The 19,488-nt window shown below is 35.2% G+C and overlaps 1 long non-coding RNA gene across 1 annotated transcript in view; it reads left to right on the top strand.

The window, feature by feature from the left end:
- The first annotated feature begins 1,392 nt into the window (after positions 1 to 1,392).
- LOC135224443 (uncharacterized) overlaps positions 1,393 to 19,488 on the top strand; it is a 175,523-nt gene continuing 157,427 nt past the window's right edge. Inside the window, exon 1 of the long non-coding RNA XR_010316734.1 lies at positions 1,393 to 1,578. This is a non-coding gene — a long non-coding RNA (uncharacterized LOC135224443). The remainder of the gene's footprint in view (positions 1,579 to 19,488) is intronic.

Below are 19,488 nucleotides of genomic sequence, written 5' to 3'. Positions count from 1 at the left end.
CTCCCTTACGGTCTATTTGTCCACCGCCACATCACTCCCACTAACCACAACCCCTCCCCCCCACCCTCCCGCTACGGCCCACCGTTTCTCTTCTTCATCCTATTAGAATCCATATTCCCTTTAGACCTATTTAGGGGGACCATTCCATTCCGGTGCTGGATCCAAAAGCCAAGAGTCTCCTGAGAGGAGCCCTTGACGGTTGGGGCTCTCCTCCACCCCCCTGCCACCCGAACCCTTGGAATTATGAAGGAGGAAGAAGCTGCCAGCTGGATGGAAATGAGAACGGACATGTGATGGTGTTATAAAAATGGAGAACAACAAAATGGTCTGGTTCGGTCTAGCTCTTGAAGAAATTCTCTTCGGTCAAATTCTTGAAAGATCTCTCTCCGGTCTAATAATGAGATTCCTCATTCTAATTCTCCAAAGAATTCCCCTCGGTTTAATTTTTGAAAGAATTGGATCAAGGACTATAAGACTAGAGATGGCGAGGAAGATACAATGGAAACCGACGAGAATGAGAATAGATAGTTAGCTAGACAGACAGACGATCAGATAGACCGAATCTAGTGCCCGCAACAATACAGTCCCCTATTGATATGGGGAGCTTCCCGGATGAAGTTATGTAATAAGGTCAGTTTTATTAACCCCATTCTGTCGTTATCTCTCGCCAGTATCCATACAGGCGTTTCCGTGGGCCGATAAAAAAACGTCCATGCCCATGCAGAAATGTATTTCGTGAAACATTGCTGAATGAGAGTAAGTATACAGATATAATAAAGCTCCCTCACATGTATTTACATCTTTGACAATCTTTAAAAAGGTGTTTTAAATGGAAACGAGAGAGGTAACGTATTAATAAAATGAGAATTAATATCTTTCTGCTTAACTTTTGCGTATACCTATCATATGATCGGTTTATGGTCTGAAAAAAAAAAAAAAAACCAGAAAAAAAAAACCATCAGTTACAAAAAAAAAAAAAAAAAAAAAAAAAAATAGATGACGTTTATGTTCGGCGTGAGTTTATGCGATATACAAACGAACTTCTACATTCTCTTACGCTTCATCATATTTCAAAGTATATACGTGCATAGATAAATAGATATATAGATGGATAGACAGATACGTAGATAAATCCTAGTAAAATTAACCGATGCACTCACAAGAACAGCGATCAAGGATAGAGAAAAAAAAATAGAAAAACTTTTCTGTTTCGTAGTAATTCACACCAACCAATAAAAAGGTAAACCACTTAATATAACGAAAACTATATAGTTAAGCAGAAAATAGATAAATAGGAAATCAAGCAAGCATATATAGTAGACAATAGACGGTCAGCGATTAATGAGGTCATCTGCCGAGGTGGGACGAGTAGTGCTTAGTTTGGTGCACCGCCACCAGGGGCAGGATGGCGCTACTAGCACCAGTAGAACATCGCGGCCGTCTTCAAGTTGGTTAACGTTGAGTTTTGTGCGCTGCTATTTTTCCATCAATCACCTCCATATTGATACACTTTCCAGCTTATTACCGCAGAAATCGATGTGGGAATCTGTCAAGAGAAAATGAAATAACATTTGCAAGGTAAGGAAAGCTTATTAACATTTATTAACCCATAATTCTGAGTTATATAAACTTGTAGTATTTGATGCGCTTTCGCTGTTAACATGCCCCTTATTTTCAGCATCATATTATAAGAAATAAGTATGTAGCGATTTCATCTTGAATCAGAAAATATTTAATGTTATATTTACCACAAAATGTAAAGTGAGAAAAGAATAAAGTTTTGTTCGTGACTGAAAATGTTCAGTAATATGTAGGCCTAGACCTATAGGTTACTACCGGTAGTGTCAACAAATCTTGCCTTATATACATGCTACTTTGGTTTATAAGATTACCCACAGTATTTTGTCAGTCACTGAGAGATTTTTTTTCACTAGGTAGGCCTGTAGGATATAGTCTGTGCCATCAGTTTATCAGCTATAGACACGTAAAGGCAGCTTAAAGCTGTTCCATCGAAAGCACTTTATCGAACAGTCCAAGGCGTCACGCTTAGGCCTAGTGTAAGTTTTTGGGACGGCGTCAAGAAACCGTAGAAACAACAACTGTTATTCGATTCACAGTAAAAATAGTTGTATTTGCAACATGAATCAACAAATCTTGGTTGAAAGTTATGTTTTCATCAAAAGATGCATCGTAGACCGGTAACAGCAGGGAAATGAAGTTATGAGCCTAGGCTACACTATACCCTACTATAAGAAGTACAGCTCAGTGTCGAATGTATTGAAAAATATTATCTCTATGGTAAGTTAAGCAGTCATCATAAAAAAAAAAAAAATAAATAAAAAAAAAAGCCTTTACGAATGTGACCAACAAGGATAACAATTTTTTTCAATGAAACGCTAGGCCTACGTCTAATATTAGATTTCGGCAGGTATTATTGTTTTAGCCTTCTTTTAAGAACAGTAATATGGTCAAGAAGTTTCCTGGTGAACACTCAGTTTATCGGCTCGCGGCCGCTGTTCTGGGATATGATACACAATGAAAAGGAGACACTGACTTCGAACCAGTACACACAGGTGGCGGCTACACAAAACACGAGTACATTTTCTAAACTTTTAATAAAAATAATCTGCAATACAAAAACATAGCTTAGCCATTTAAACTTACGTTACTATGATAACCATTTCCAAGATTACAACAACGTTACGTTAATCCAAACTATAGTTGGGCTCATAACCAAGAAGAAGCTAACGAGGAACAAAGAAAGAATATCTGGAACAAATGGGGCTGGCACTCAATATATTACAGAAGTTACGTTAATTCTGTTTAAAAAAAATCACTGAAATCACAATTTGATCGAGCCTACGAGCGTTACGTCACTTCGTGACATACATGTTACATATCAACACAAGACTACGATGGGCTTCGATCAAATTGGATAAAAAGAAAACACAATTACTCCCTCGTGAACGATCTAGCTGCAAGTGTCCGCCCGGGAAATCGGGACACACGAAAGAACACGTTTGTTCTATTTCGCGGCCAGTAGGGAGCAATGGTTTTTGGCTTGACCAAAAAAAAGCGTCCTTTTCAGAATTATTAAGTTTTTTAACAGTACGCAAACGTTTTAGTTCCACAACTCTATTTAATCAAAGGTGCAATGTAGAGTGGATTCTTCTAGAATAAAAGACATGTAATAAACGAAATAATACTAGCATTTCCATAGAAGAACCATAGCACACATCAGTCTGCTCGCCACGTGCTCATTGCGCTCGATTGCCATTTCTACTGATGCAAGCTGACTAGATATGAGGTTTTGTTGGCAAAATCCCTGCAGAAGATTTTGTCAAGTATTTTTCCAAAAGGTTAAAATTACTTTCTAAAGGTAACCGTTATTGCAATTCTAAATATCGTTCCAAAGACATCGTTTACAAGGCGTTTTACAATGTTTGAGACATTCGTATTTACGGATTAATTGCAAAATTCTTTGTTTTGGCTGTAATAGACTTCAGAACAACATTATCTAGCAATACACAGTACAATAATGATTAATCGTAGTTTGTTTGTATGATATTTTTACGTTGCATGGAACCAGTGGTTATTCAGCAGAGGGGCCAATGACTTTACGTGACTTCCGAACCACATCGAGAGTGAACAGCTGTCACCAGAAATACACATCTCTGACTCCTCAGCGGAATGCCCGAGAATCTAACTTGCATTTTTCGTATTACAATTACACATTATTTTGATAATTAAACGATTGGGAATGAAAGCTATTTGCTTTAGTGTTGCGTCATTTCGGTACTAAGTGCTAGACCGAGTGTCTGAAAAAGACCGCTTGAGGTCACCATTATCGGCATAGAGATAGCCACTCCATATTATTGACTCCACGAGAGAGAGAGAGAGAGAGAGAGAGAGAGAGAGTCAAACATCCCTAGAATTTCATCTCGATCAAATATGGATAGTGGATGCGTACCCGTTGAGTTGATGGGCTTGGGTAAGTGATGCCAGGCTATAACGTCAAATGGCCCATTGGGGATGGGAAGGGGAGGGGGAGCGGGTGTTGGAAGAATAGGGGAAGGGGGTGGGGAGCCCAGAAACTGGTTTATGGTTTTATGGCTGTGTTGTTCGCTTCACAAGATTTATCCCTGTTTGCTATGTCGTTTGATTAGGCGGCGTCAGTTTGTTTGCGTACTTTGCACCATGATTGATTCTACTCAGTCGTCTAGTCTGTTGTTTCGTGGTTCTTCAAGGGGAGACACTAAACTGGTTTTTTTTTATTTCGATACTTCATCATATAGAGCTTGATTGGTGACGTTTTCGCTTATCTTATTTTTCCTTATTTTTTTTTTTTTTTTAGACATGTATTTCATGGTATATCGTATGTTCTCAAATTTTTGTAGAAGTCTTCATTGGTATATCTGTATTTTTTTTCAATTTTTGTAGCATGTCTTTCATGGTATATCTGTATTTTCTCAATTTTTGTAGCATGTCTTTCATGGTATATCTGTATTTTCTCAATTTTTGTAGCATGTCTTTCATGGTATATCTGTATTTTCTCAATTTTTTTAGCATGTCTTTCATTGTATATCTGTATTTTCTCAATGACTTGAGTTAGAAAAAAAATCTAAAAACAAAAATCGTCATGTATACATACGATTATCAACTTATCATTCTAGCAATCTCTCCTCAAGACCAGACCACCTTAAAATCATCAATGCATAGTGTGACATATGCTTAAGTGTTGAAATTTGTCGTCATATTCATATGTCAATATTGCTTTCCTAGCCTTGTTATCAATACGTTTTAGAAAACATTATTTTCACTATTCATATTGTGACTTCCGGAGGCTTCTTGTGATTCCATCTCCCTCCCCTTCCCTCCCCCTCCCCTCCCACTCTCCTTCCTCATCCCTCTCCCCTTCCCTCCCCCTCACCTTCCTTCTTCCCTCCCTTTCCCTTTTTTTATTCCCTTCATTTCCCCTCCCCTCCCCCATCCTCTCCCTTTCATCTTCACTCCCTTTCCTTCTTCCATCCACGTCCCCTTCCCCTTTCCCTCCCATTCCCTCCCCTTCCCTTCCCCCTCTCAGCACTAACAGCAAATGGGAACACTGCCTCTAGCTTTAAAAAGGGGAGAGCCATTTAAACTCCGTTGAATCAAATAACTCAGTTCACTTTGAATGAGTACCTTTAAATTCTCCCCGGCGAACGAATGGTTTAAACATCACCCTTCCTCTCACTCATTTACGTGAGCCAGCGGACACCTGCATCTTCTGAACTCCATCAGGGCATTTAAATCACGCCTGGGATTCACTGTAGTGAGGCTCTTCACTGGCGGGAGTTTAAATGCTACCTTGATGCGTTTAAGGCAAAAAAAAAAAAATAATAAATAAAACATAAATAAATAAAAAATAAAATAAAATAAAAATAAAAAATGAAAAAAAAAATAAAAAATTTTAGGTCGATGTGATTTGTTTTTTATTCTTTATTCTTTTTTTTTTACAATTTAAGTAAAGTATCTTCTATAGTCTCTATGTTATTATTTTTAAATGTATTATTGTAGAACTATATTTGTAATTTCATTAAATATATATTTTCCTACTAACACAGGATATTAGATGCTCCATCCAAATTATTTTGCAACTGCGGTGAGAATGCTATACTGCTCATTATTTATCGGTAGACTGTGTGAATTAATCTGGAAAAATTAGTATTTTTTAATATTCTTTAGACCCATAACTTGTGATGAGCATTTACAAAAAGCACGTATAAAATTACTTCGCTTCCTGTACTTTAATTAGTAGTGTCGGGCCGAGTAACGTGACTGGCATTGCGGCCACTCTTAGGAAAATTTTACTTCATCTCCTTTGAATTATTTAAAATTGTTTTCTATACTGTGATTCATAATTCCGTCTAGAATTCACCGCTCTAAATAAACATGCTAGCACACCACTTGTTACTTCCTTTCTAAGGTAAATGATCGACTGGCATTCAGTTAATTTGGAGATTTTTTTTTATTTATATAGCTATAGGAAAAAATCTATGTTATCTGTGTGGAGCTTCGTTTATTTATTTTCATTTATCTACGTTGCTCATCATTGAGGATGGAAAATTTCTTATAATTTTTATAAACACACACACATACCACACACACACACACAACACACACACGGCGCACACACCACACACACACATATATTATATATATATATATATATATATATATTATTATATATATATATATATATATCTATATATATATAGAGTATCATATAATGGGTTATAAAGTAAAATATAAGAGAAAATTCTCATCCTCCAGTATGATAAGCAACGTAGATAAGAACTGACAAATAATATATATATATCTATATATATATAATATATATATAGATATATATATATATATATATATATATATATATATTATTATATAAATATATATATATGTATATATATATATAATAAGATATATTCTATATATAGATAATATAATATATATATGTGTGGTGTGTGTGTGTGTGTCTGTGTGTGTGTTCTGCTTCGTCGTTGCGCGCGTTATGTAATATGTATATATATAATTATATAATATATATATATATCATATATATATATATATATATAATATATATATTTACGAAATTCCACACAAATACTATGGATTTTTTTCTCTACATATACATAGCTATCCTAAAAAAATTAATTGAATATTGTTCAAAGCAAGTAATTGATTCTAACCACATCCTTTGCTAAACCATTCAGTTAAAGAATATATGAACATTCATCAATCTTCAAACGAGGATAAGTGAAGGTAGAAAATATTGATGGGAACTCATTACTATGAAGATTCGACAGAAATAATAGCCCTCCATTACCTGGACATTTTGACATATTGTTTTCTTTGTCCATAATGCTTCTCCTTATGAGTTCCTATTTATAGACGCGCACTCAAGCTGGCTTCCAAATTACACCTTGAATAAGTCGCAGACTAATTCTCATTTCAGGTGGGTTCATTATTAGATACCTAATCAGTGGGGAGCACTGATTCTTATGAAGCTGGCTTTTTATTCATCTTTTGTTATCACTACTTTGCTTGAAGCTGATTTTATCCAACATTTTGGGCAATAGTTCAGTTCCGTAGTTTTCCTATAAACATAAAGTTTTCGTTATAATCAGTTTATAATACCATTCACCGAACGTTTCTCAGTTTTACGTTCTCCTTTCATGTCGGTCAGGATGTTAAAACATTTATATTTTATCTGCAAAATAATTGTCTTCTTGTTTATCTTTAATCGAATATGAAAATTTCCAAATTGTTAAACTAAGCCTCCGGCATTTTTATGCCTTATTTTCGATGAGCTTAGATTTATTTTGCTATTCCGTATATTAGGTTATTACTGTTGAAATTATAATTAACATGAGAAATTTTTCAAAAAAAAAAAATGCAAGTGAGGTGTTTAGTGAACATTGAGAACAATTTAATGATTAGGTTAAGAAATAGATATATGTATGTGTGTGCATTTAATGTATGTATGTATATATATATATAATATTCATATATATTATATATATATCTATATATATATAATAATATATATATATATGATATATATATATAATACATATATATATATATATTTATATATATAATATATATAATTTATATATGCATATTATATATATATATAAATATATATATATATATATATATATATAAAGGGTGCTCAAAAAAATGTAACTTCAATCTTGATATTATGAGAAAACCTTATTATGGACATAGAGCGAAAGAAATAGCATCGAATACATGAGACCAAATGTGTTTGAGAACATGTTGCGAATGTTCAAATTGATGACCATTATTGTCCAGACCACGCTGATAACGCGCACCAAGGGATTCGCAAACGTTCGCTAAAAACATGGCATTAGGAATATCACGACATTGTCTTTCGGCTTCAAATTTGTCTCTGATGCGCGCAATGGTCCGACGTGAGTGGGTTGGCGGTTTTGCAAATTGATTTGTGAACCGGCGTTGCATTCACAGTGGCGTTTCGGTCTTCCAATAGCATTTCAGACAAACTTTCTTTCTTCAAACTTAAGTTGATTTCCTGCCAGAGCTCAGTAATTCAGGATATCATGCAACATCAAAAAAGATGATTACATTTTATAATGTCATCATGTGAACATTTGTCTCATGGGATTCGATGCTATTTCATTCGCTCTATGTCCATAATAAAGGTTTTCTCATAATTTAAGAGTGAGTTACCCACATTTTTTTTGCGGGACACCCTGTTATATATATTATATATCATATTATAGTATATATATATCATAGCATATATTATATATATATACTCTCATATATATATATGAATAACTTGATCACGAAGTATATAAAAACGTGAGTTTATGTATAAATAAAGGGTCTTTTGCCGAAGGAAAAAAATGAAAAAGCGAGATAGCCGAAGTACTTTCGTCTTGTTCCGGACTCGGCTATATCGCGTTTTCCATTTTTTTACTTCGTGGAAAAAACCGTTTATATATATATATATATATATATATTAGATATATAGTACGACATATATATATAATATATTATATATATATGTATATGGTGTTGAGGTATGTATGTAATGTATGTATTTAATATGGGGAATTATCCTCCATGCCACACTATTACATGGGGAAACCTCCATGTATTTTAATACGGCAGAGTGGACCCCCCCTCCGCCCCTCCCCCCTCGAACACGGAAGGCAGACCCCATAACTCCGTTATACACACAGGCTCTCTCCTCTCTCGCTCTCTTCGGCAAATCACCCACCCACATCTCTCTCTCTCTCCCCCCCCTCTCTCTCTCCTCCTCCACCTCTTATCTCCATTACTAACAGGTAATGAAAAATGAGAGAGTTGCATCATAACATAACGTTTATTTGACAGTACAACTAAAGTCGGTAACTAAGTACTCCAGTCTCACAGACTAACTAAAAAACTACTCATTGTCAAGTCACCCAAAAGGGCAAACATTTCCCTTGGAAAACTCTGGTCCACAGAATCTCCAGAAAACCATATGTCAAAGCATAAAGAACACATTCTGGTAAGTCAACACACAAGTTTAAAGGACAAAGTTAATAAAATGGACCATATTACAAGATATCAAACAAGCCACCCCTTTGGCTAAAGTAAAGGTAACCCGTACCCATCCCAACGGGCACTAAACACTTTGTCACAAAAAAACGCCCACGGCGAATGCCACGGCCATCTTGCCTATGACTCGAAGCCTCTGTCAAAATCCCTCTCATAGGCTTGGGTATGAAACGCCTTGTAACAGAAAGAGGTGCACACGCACATACGAACACACAGTTCGCTAGCGCTCACGGTTCTAGCGGTATCTAGTTTCACAAAGGCACTTGGGAAAGAGTCATAAACTGTCGGGTACATTGACTCGGACAAACTAAGCATTTTTATCTCACGCCATCCCTAAGAAAAACTCATTGATCAGCTACCCGTCAGGGTCGTTACTCTGCCCTGTCCTCCACATCACAGTATTAAGAGAATGCACGAACAATATATTATTAATGCAAACACCTATGTCTTACAGATGTGCTCGGGCCTCGCACTAATAGGCAGGCTCCCGCCTAGCAAAAGGTTGCTTTATACAATATAAAACATTGTTCGCTTAAAATAAAAACAAGTAAAACTGCACGTCTTGGCATTATAAAAATCAAAGTCTTATCACGCTTTATCTCCCAATAACACCAAAACGCATTTTCTCTCATATTTGCTAGCACCTAGGATCTGACATATCCCTCCCCCTTCGTTGGTCGGCAAGTAGTGAACAGACAGCAAACAGGCTATCGCAGGCCTGAGCACTGTAGGAAGACGGAATGCCTCCTCATCGTAGAAGACTCCCACGGCTTCTTGTAGAATCACAAAACAAACCAACGCGTAGAAATGCTCTCGATCACCCCCATCATGGAAATAATGTAATCACGATGGACAACATGGCAGCAACCTCACGGCCTGGTGTGACGTCTTGCTGGCGTCGGGGAACTTTTGGGCGTTAGTATGTCAGTCAAGTCTCTGGGTCAATCTAGGAAAATTAACCCAAAAAACATACGACTTACTATCAAACAACGATGTCAAAAAGGTCAGAAATACTAACTGAAACGTCTCCCAATTAACGCCCTTAAATATGACTATAAAATGATAAGTTCATTATCACAAAAATCTCTAAGAAAAAGAAACATCAAGTTCTCCAATTCAATTCTCCAAATCGCACATAGCAACACTACACACTCAGAAATCACAGGCAACTCCACCCGGAAATTCTCACTCACTTTCGAAACTCGAATGTGCTCACAAGAAAAAAAAAAAAAAAAAAAAAAAAAAAAAAAAAAAAAAAAAAAAAAAAAAAAATTCGTAACGAGCTCAAGAAAGAAAAAGAATCACGTAACACCCAGACCCAAAAAAAATTTCTCTTAAGTTCTGACAAACCCACAAAATCAGTAAAAAATCTCCAACTTAACAGCAAAAACCCCTTTACTGCTCAATAATTAATCACCCAATGAGACTTAATGTCAAAAACTCCATTTCGTAAACAATAACCCTCGAAAAATTACACCTCCCGGTCAAAATCAAATCTCCCGTCCAAAAAAGAAATGTTATTTAAGTTCCAATCCCCAAATCATATCTCTCATAGGAAAAGGAGAAAATAATAAAAAAAAAGACTAATCACAAGAGATTTCCCCAATCACAAAATACATAATACATGTATAATATGCATAAACTCCCGCGTTTTCCCCAGAAAGGCTCCATGTAAAGCCCGGAATTTGCCAGAAAGCAAAACTCTCAAACATTGCGGCTTTCGTGAAATGCTATAGCCACTATTTCCAGAGATTGCAAAAATTCTGATCTGTCACCATCAGAAGGGGAAAGAATCAGCACAGCTTCAGCCACCACGCTTGTCAGCAGAAAAATCACCTGCGGAACGCATGCTCAATGAACAACAGCACAAAAATTTGTCTAGTCAGACACATAAGTCGTGAGAAACTCAGGATCTCAAGAAAAAAAAAAAAAAAAAAAAAAAAGGGGGTTGGTTTTCTAACTGACACATTCACAGAATTAACTCCAGGATAGTGACTAATGTGTTCAAAAATTTGTCTCGAAAACGAAGACTTATTCTCTCAACATGACTTTGCCCAAATGATATTTCTCCAAGAATAACACACTTTTGAAACATGAATAAATGCACACACATCTCCAAATAACTCGTTTAATAGCAGTAATGTGCCACTTCTCTCTATAATAGACACGAAATCAAAAAAGAGAAACCACAGAAATCTCTTCTTTGCGCAAAAAAAACTCCATAACCACAAAAAAAAGGTCACCCGCCAAGAGTAGTCCAACTCACCGCCATTATGAGACATCCATATCCAATAATAAAAACACACTCCCCCGGGCTCTATAGAAATATTTCCTCCACTTTGGTTAATAACCGAAGTCCGACACCTCTGTATATTATTCTTTATTTTCCACAACAGCCACATTGGCAGTATCCCTAAAAAAAGACACCCACTACTCCAGGGACTAAGAGAATAGTCACCCTCTATTTTCGGCAAATACAAAATATTTTTACCTACTATTTCCACAATCAAACCGAATCCCATGTGGAACCCCATCTCGATCATCATAAACAACGTGGGCTTCCAAACATCACTCCGAATATTTATCCGCCCACAAAAATGTCTTTTTTGGCAACTCAAGAGCATATAACTTCTATCCATCACTCCCACTTATAAATATCTGCCCTCCATAATCTGCCAAATATGTGGTCTCAATTTGCTTTCGAAACACAAGGATGTGTAGAGGCTTAAGCAAAACGCATAATATTTGAATACTCATCAGAAATAGTCCTCCCCCCGCTATACCACTATTAGGGCAAAATCCAAAAATGGCCTAAAAAAAATATATATCTCTCCTCATTAATTCGATGTTATATACTCATAGATTTATAACTTGCCAAACAATCTCTATATATCACCCTCCAATTACTACTCCAAATCGATTTTAATATATCTCAATTAATAACTACAAATTATAACTCGGCATATTCTCCACGACCTAGGAATAACTCAATGTTATATCGTAAGAAAAACTAATTAAAAAACTCTCTCCATTGTAGCATAACTGCTAAAAAAAAAGGGTCCAAAAACTCGGCAAATAAAACTTGCTAGATTTCGAATTCTCTAGAAAAATAAACACCACATGTTTGCCACAAGTCATTATGTAGACAGACTCCAAATAGATTGCACAGTGTGTCTAAGCATTTAAGACTTACCCATGACACTTACGACATAAGCCCACTAGAAAAATTAACAAAGTTTCCTAAGTTCTCTAACAATTGTCCAAATCAACCAAACCCAAGGGTATGCGGCATCAAGGGGAAACCTCTACAAATTCCTGGGAACACAAAAATATCCAGACCTGGTAATAAGCATGTAGTGCCAATTAGCGAATGCATCAAAACATGCAAGGAAAGGCCCCATAGATCCCATATATTACTCTATAGCATCCAAATAGCAAAACACGGAACACGTCCCGAACAATGACTCTAAGTCACGAAACTGAGATAATATTCACACTAACTGAGAGAGAAAAAACAAATGCAAAATTCACCCATGGTAAAAAAAAAACTTGTGTCAGCGATGGCTAATTTCAAAAAAGGGAGAAAAGAAAAATCAACGGCACCATTAACTATCATTCAGTAACTCACTAGAGTCAAGCATTGTATCTGCTGAACTCATAAAAAAAGAAGAAAAAAAAATAAAAAAAAACCTATAAAACACAGTTCCCGGTAGTGAGTACTTCAATCCCCATAATAAAAAAGATTTCACCTCCCTTTGACAGCATTAAAACACCCACGTATTAGTATAAAAAAAAAAAATAAAAAAAAAAAAAAAAAAAAAAAAAAAAAAAAAAAAAAAAAAAAAACAGTATCAGAGATATATAATCACAAGAATCACCAAAAAAGCTGATATCATCAAAAATCATCAGTATCAGTAACAAAAATTAATCACCAATGTAATTGCTGGCCATTCTCCAAAGAAATTCAGCAAAAAACCGCAAAATTCAGCAAAATCACAACAATTCACCAAGACTTAGCAGATCATCAAGAATTCAGCAAAACTAATCCCCGAGTGAAATCACTGAATATTCTACAAAGGTTACAAAAAACTGAAACAAAATAATTAACCATCCAAAGCACTTCTCCCTTAATTCAGTGTAAAATTCTCCCTGAATAATTATCATAATAATTATTGAATAATCTCCCATGAAATTCTCAAATCTCTCGCAAAACAATTCTCCCGTAATGATAAATTTATACTTAAGCAAAAACCTCCCGGTGATACATCTACAAGTATAACAAGTAGTAATAATAATAATAATAATAACTCTCTAAATCAATACTATGTTTCTCTCGCAAAGGGTGAAAATTCAAAATAGATAGCAACCAGTATTGCTGAAGCCTATGAATTACAATTTCTCCAGCATGGCAAACACCATGACCATAAACAACATTGCCACACAACACAGATACAAAACAATCATCGCATTTCAAAGTAATTTTCTCCAACACAATAAAAAAAATAATCTGGTATATCTTGTGTCTTTCAAGGCACACAGAACATATAAACACATCCGTGCATGTTAATACTTTTCACTTCATTTTCGGAAAAGAAAAATCTCTTTATTTCCTTTTCTCCTCATCCAAGAGAGAGAGAAAAAAAAAAAAAATCTTTCTTAAAAAAAAGGAATCTACGGGCATTTCACTTCACAACTAATCAACCAGCTGATATTTATTTAGCATCCAATGTCAAGGCCAAATCCATCTCCAACCAAGAAAAAAAAAGGAAAAGGGGAAGTTCCCATCATACTGAGACAAAAAGAATTTTCTCCCCCCCTGAGAACAACCCCTCAGTCAGCGGCAGAAAAACACTCCCCCGAGGCATGCCAGTAGGATCACCACATCCCTGCACTATCTCTCGAGTGAGGCTAGTGGTACCCAGCAAACTACCCTGCCAAGGGATGCCCTTACACCATCGCAATGCAAGGCGCCCTCTCTGCAGAAATATGCTGAGCCTTAAAATTGTGGCAGCTCTGTGTATCTAAGCCAAATCTGCTTCATATAAGCACAGTTCCCAGCATAGAAAACATACACTACTGATGTTTTAAACAAAGACGAATGCATTACGTTCTATTATAAACAACGTGCAAATAAAGAAAACACTTCACTATGGGGAAAGAAAAAAAGTGTTTGACCTCTTGAACCAATCCCATAACCCTAGAAAATATTTAAACAAAAACCACTCCTTTTGTGATAAACAATAGTTTAACACTCACCACTCCATAATGGGAATCAAACGAAAATCGAAATTCTTCGTAAAAAACGCGGTTAAATCTCGTCGGCACAATACAAACGCGACCGGTGAGATGACCATAGCAACACTCACTACAAACTAGACTGAGTTTGCTGTCTCACGACTTCCCACCCTGAAGAATCTTGGTACGAGCAAAATTTGATGTGACTTCACCTTAATAGAAAAATCTTTCCTCATCCCCCCATCCACGGACGGGACCATTATTTATTACCCCTTTTATCTTTCTAACGGGCCAACCATCTCTTTCCTTGGCGTTCCGAGCATAGAAAAACAAGGGAAAAACTTTCTATTCCCTCTTTTTAAACCGTCTGCACCACTACTTAATATGGGTGGAATTATCCCCCATGCCACCACATTACATGGGGAAAACTCCATGCTTTCATACGGCAGGTGGACACGAAACGACAGGCAGACCCATAACCGTATACACACAGGCTCTCTCTCTCTCTCCTCTATCTCGGCAATCACCCCACATCCTCTCTCTCTCTCTCTCTCTCCTCTCTCTCCACCTATTTCTCTCCATTCTGACAGATAAATGAAACTGAGAGAGTTGCATCATAACATAACGTTTATTTACAGTAACAAACTAAGGTCGGTTAAACTAAGTATCCAGTCTCACAGATACAAGAGAAATGCCCAGAACAACATATTATTAATCAAAGCCCTATGTCGTACATATGTTTGTGTGCGCGTGTGAGTGTGTATGTGTGTGCATATTATCTTTATTATTTAGAACTTACTGTGGATTATGTGGCATAATAAAAAATTTCATTATGACATTTTAGAGAATTTTGAGCAATTTAAGGAAAATTTGATATAGAACAAACAATACCTCGAATATTTCATACTTCATGTTCATACGAGTACGTCTCTTTCCTTCCAGGTTTTTGACAATAAATCAATAAACGTAACTCGAAATTAAATTGAAAAATTATTTTTTTATATCAAGCAAACGAATAATTAAAATCGCTTATATCTCAATCACTCATCGACCGGCAGATTCGTCAAGTGACTTTTCATAAATACGGGAACAAACGTCACACGCTAATTTGATTGTGCCAATATATTTCAATTTTTTTCGCTCTTTCGGACGCAAATCTCTGAAGCATAATTGGTCTAATTTAAGGGAGAGAAAATTAATAACGCCAATTTACTTTTTGCTCTCTCGATGCGAAACGTATTAATTTTCCGAGGGAAAAAAGTTATGAATAAGGTCACATTCGGCCTGTTCCCTCGGCATCATAATAATTCCACAATTTATCTTCTACTGTTTGCCTGATAGGGTCAGCCAGAATAATGTTTTTACGTACAGACACGGCCGCTGATGGCAATTGAAACTGCGTTTGTATGTATAAAAACACATGCCGGCAACTTTTGTATATTTATGTACACACCAACAAACCCACACACACACACAACATATATATATATACATATATATATCAATATATATATATATATATATAGATAAATGTGTGTGTGTGTGTGTGTATAAAGAAAGACCTTTCCTTGAAATGAATTTCCAATATTCTGATTATGTATATTCGCTCCCATTCCATTCACTTGGAAAGATAATATCAGAAAAGACAAATATTTACTGAGAGCTCAAGTGAGTAAGAACTGGACGAATATTTTTTGTGAAATGCATGCAAATCACCAACAATGGTCTTATTAAGGTACTCAACATAATAGCATCCCTAACTGGTCCGGTGGTATAGTAGGTACCTTCGTGGCACGCCGCTTAGATGTCGCGAGTTCGCGCCTCCCCCAAGGCGACGAAAATTCACTGGTTCTGTATCAAGACCAGTCACCCCTACAGTATATGACTGCGGTCGGAGGCTGAAGCCAACATTCTTTGGAAGCTTAAATTTTAAGTCTGGCCCCATCGACTTTTTCCATTTAAATAGGTTTCATATATTGAAGTAATAATAATAATAACTGATCATTGAGAAGTAGTGCTTCTTCATTATCGAATTCGGTCAGTTGGTAGTGTTTTTCACGATGCTGTCTGCATCAACCTCTCGGTATAACTGCTTTCCTTGATGTTGCAGTTTTGATTATTTCCTCCTCACGATGGTCATTTGTTTTACGACAAACTTGGAGAATGGCAAGGACCCAATTAGGCAATGGTACCGGTGGCACGAAGTTCTCATGTAATCAGTGATGAGCGTCGGGCATGCTGATGTTAGCCATTCTGCCAATGACAAGGAAACAATTAACCAATAGTTTCGGTGCTTCGAAGTTTTCATGTAATCAGTGGAGAGTGATGGTGATGCTGATCTTTTAGCAATTGTATGTTTGCTTTCAGTTCAGTCTTATGTTCCCCACATTACTTATCTATATTGAGTAATGGTTTTTCTGTACATACTTTATATTGGTGAAGTTCGTGAATATATCTTTTGTCTGTATTAGCTTAGATGTATAAATGAATGCCAATAAAAACCAAGAAATATAGTTCCGAATAAAATCCCCTCTCTCTCTCTCTCTCTCTCTCTCTCTCTCCTCTCTCCCTCTCTCTCTCTCTCCTACATAACATACATAAATAAAACATACATACATACAACACACACCTACACTATATATATATATATATATATATATAATATATATATATATTATAATATATATAGTAAAAAAAAATTTTTTTTTTATGGTGTGATGTGTGTGTGTGTGTGGTGTGTAAATTTATATATATATATATATTATAATATATATAATATAGATATATATATATATATATATATATATATTTATAATATATATGTGTGTGTGTGTGTAAATATATATATATATTATATTATTATATATATATATATTTATTATAGTATATATATATATTATATATATATATATATATATATATGTGTTGTGTGTATATATATGTATATATATATAATATATATATTTATACTATATTACATTACACACACACCACACCCACACACACACAACACACATTATATATATATATCTATATATATATAATATATAAAATATATATATATATCCCACACACATAATACATACATACATATATATAGTATATATATATATTATATATATATATATAATATATATATATATGTATGTTGTATGTATGTATATGTATACACATACATACATACATATAACAAACAGGCATACATATTTATCAATAATACATGCTATACAAGGGAGCGTATACGTAAAAACAAGAGAGAATAATAAAGAAAGATATTTAGGTTAATCTCTATCTCGTTTGTTGTAGCTTTACAAATATTTACACGAGAAGGAATTTAACTGCAGGTAATCTAGGGATATACATATTATTCATTGGTTTCCGCAAATCATATGATAAGGAATACTCATTTCCTTTAAAATACGATCCCTGAAAAATATGGGCAGTCTTATATGATTTTCATAACGTTGAGATAAAGTTTTTCACACAAGCAGGTTTACAATTTACCCGTTAGTATTCATCGAGCTAAAACCTAAAGGATTTTTCCTCTCATAAGCTTTACTAATCTTCGCTACAGTATCCAGCCATGGAATTTTTATTATATCTTATACTATAAATGTGAAACAATATCTGATTCGTTTTATGTATTACCTTTTAAATTGTGTGGTTGGGATATTTAAAGTCAGACAGTTACTCAGAATCAATTTAAAAATCTGTAATCTTCCTCGAGGAAATAAATCTCTATCAGAATATCATGGTTTCTAAAGATATTAATATCTGTGAGATATCTGAACTATCGATTTTTGTCTATACGATAGTGCGAAATTGCGATTTGTGGTATCCATAATTATTCGTATTATCAGGAAAGGAGTTCCGTTATCCGTTCCCATTCCTATTTTACGTAGGTACACGGTTGTTTACCGAAGTAAAGAACTTATTCAAATCTCCCCAAATCGGATTCGGGATTATCAACGACGAATACTTGTTTATAAAACGCATCCTCGATTTTTTTTTTTTTCAGTTATAGCACTGAAAGGAGACGCAACTGAGTTTTACTGAATTTATGAAATACTTTGAAATCGTAATAATAAACTGCACTAACCATAATGACATGGTTTTCAATAGGCATGCAAATAAAGTATTGATGTTTTAGAACCCGATCTGTAGAGATTTTGAAACATTATTTATCAAATTGACTTCGGTTATGCATCAATTGTTAAGTAGAGAGGGAAACTTATAGCATAATTCTTTTCTTAAGTTTGCTAACGAGGTAAAACTCTTTAGGGTAAAATCCTTAGGACAAAACATCCTTAGAACATAACCAACTTACGACAAAAGCAATTAGGGCAGATGAAATACGGCGAGGAAGAAAATGTCATCATATGAAACATATATTGCTTACTCAATTCAGTATAAAGCCGACCAACATTTTAGTCAGAAGTACTATTCGCGTTCTAGAACAGAACATGGAAACAGAATAATATCAGTAATCATTACTTTTGAAAGTCCCTGAATCACATCACAAGCGGAAATAATCAGCAAGACACAGCGAATTCTTGAACTAAAGAAAAATATAATGTTAATTTACACAATAATGGTAAGAACCTTGTTGTATCTTTTGTAAATTACGCAACAATACTTATAGCATGACGCCACGTATCATTCTTAATCAACAGGAAGAGAGATTCATAAGATGGCTTCCTGCTTCCTGTATCCATCATTTATGACTGCTGCTATCCCAACTGACTGCGGCTTATAATTTTTCTCTCATTAATTACTCGCAAATGACGGTTGTTTTTGTCACAACGAAACGACGGAAAATCCGGACAAAGACAAGGAAGTCATTAGGCCATAGTTCGGTCTCGAACAAAGTTTTCTCGTAATCATTGGAGAATTCCAGGCTGGAGATTTCCAATGATTTGGCGTTCCCTTCTTTTTTTTTCTTTCTTTCTTTTTGCAGACATTATCTGCGTACCTATTAAGAAGGCATTCTGTGCCATAATCTGAATAAATCCTTATGAATTGAAATATTATTTCTGAGTAAAACGAGCGAAATGTGGAAGTGTATTTAATGAAGACATGTCTATAGAACAAGTCGGACGTATTGGAAAAATCGTCTCTTTT

The sequence above is a fragment of the Macrobrachium nipponense genome, chromosome 12, assembly GCF_015104395.2.
Source record: "Macrobrachium nipponense isolate FS-2020 chromosome 12, ASM1510439v2, whole genome shotgun sequence".
Lineage (NCBI taxonomy): Eukaryota > Metazoa > Arthropoda > Malacostraca > Decapoda > Palaemonidae > Macrobrachium > Macrobrachium nipponense.
This window is presented reverse-complemented; position numbering and strand designations above follow the sequence as displayed.